General features: G+C 36.1%; 1 long non-coding RNA gene across 1 annotated transcript in view; it reads left to right on the top strand.

Annotated features, from left to right (window-relative positions):
- The window catches only part of LOC108254023, a 10301-nt gene extending 9337 nt beyond the window's left edge, over positions 1-964 (top strand). Inside the window, exon 3 of the long non-coding RNA XR_001809854.2 lies at positions 949-964. This is a non-coding gene — a long non-coding RNA (uncharacterized LOC108254023). The remainder of the gene's footprint in view (positions 1-948) is intronic.
- Positions 965-1442: the final 478 nt, after the last annotated feature.

Raw genomic sequence — 1442 nt, 5'->3', positions numbered from 1 at the left:
ATAAAGAATGTATGTGGTGACTACCCCATTAATCGGGTAGATCATTTCTGGGGAATATTTTTGGTGAAGAATGATCATGAATGACTTATTAGATTTTAAGATTGGAGTTTCGTTAATTGGATGAATTATAATGAGTTATGTAATTTGAGGATTAATATTTATTGAGTTTATGTATTTATTTTTAAGTTGCAGGGTTCGATCCCCTGACGAGGAATTGTTATCTTGGAAATGGGAATTGTGATGTTTTTCCAGTTGACTAGGCTTTTATTAGGAAAGTACTGGGTTCAAACCCCAGGAATCGTGTACAGAAATGGTGAGAGTAGGTTTTTTTTATTAGGAAAGTACTGGGTTCAAACCCCAGGAATCGTGTAGAGACATAGTGAAAGTTGGTTTTTCATTAGGAAAGTACTGGGTTCAAACCCCAGGAACCAGGAATCGTGTAGAGACATAGTGAAAGTTGTTTTTTTTTTTTTTAATTAGGAAAGTACTGGGTTCAAACCCCAGGAATCGTGTAGAGACATAGTGAAAGTTGTTTTTTTATTAGGAAATCGTGTAGAGAATAGTGAAAGTTGTTTTTTTTATTAGGAAAGTACTGGGTTCAAACCCCAGGAATCGTGTAGAGACATAGTGAAAGTTGTTTTTTATTAGGAAATTACTGGGTTCAAATCCCAGGAATCGTGTAAAGACATAGTGAAAGTTGTTTTTTTTTTTTAATTAGGAAAGAGGGGGGGGGGCGATCACAGTTCCGATAATCTGTACAAATTCTGAAAGGGGGCGATCGTAGAGAAAAGGTTGGGAAACACTGATCTAATCTACCTGAGGAGTCGGTGCGAACGACCTACCAGCTAGACTTAAAGCGCCTTTCGGGGGAACAATTTTTTTTTTTTTTCAAGATAGTGTTTTTTTACCTTCTTAATGTATTACATATTAATTTTCCCTGTGTTCCAGATATCGAAATGAGAAGAAGAATCGTGTGGAGAAATGGTGAAAGTTGGTTTAGTAAGAAATTACGTTGGTCGTGGGTGATGGTTTTTTTCCAAACAGTTTCAATTTTGCTCTGAGTTTCCAAATAGGTTTAATATTTTAGAATAGGGTGGGTTCAAATCCCAATGTGGCACGAGAAGAAGAAAAACAAGGATGATTACACAATACGAGTGTAACCTCTCACATATCAGCCAACGAAGATGTTATAAGCTGGGTTTTATTGAAATCTTATCCAAGCAGAATGGTAAAGTCTACTGCGAAGGCCTAAAATTAAAGTTCGTAGATATAATTTTATAGGAAAAGGTGTTTGTTGTTTACAAAGTCTGGAATATTGACGATTAGGCCATTTTCCTTTGAATTAGGTATGTAGGTATGTAGTCAAAGTCAAGAAACAGGCAGTTCGTTGATTTGTAGACAACCATCAACCATCTACTGCCGTCTAGTCGATTATTGAACAA

The sequence above is a fragment of the Diaphorina citri genome, unplaced genomic scaffold (assembly GCF_000475195.1).
Source record: "Diaphorina citri unplaced genomic scaffold, Diaci psyllid genome assembly version 1.1 scaffold6957, whole genome shotgun sequence".
NCBI lineage: Eukaryota > Metazoa > Arthropoda > Insecta > Hemiptera > Psyllidae > Diaphorina > Diaphorina citri.
This window is presented reverse-complemented; position numbering and strand designations above follow the sequence as displayed.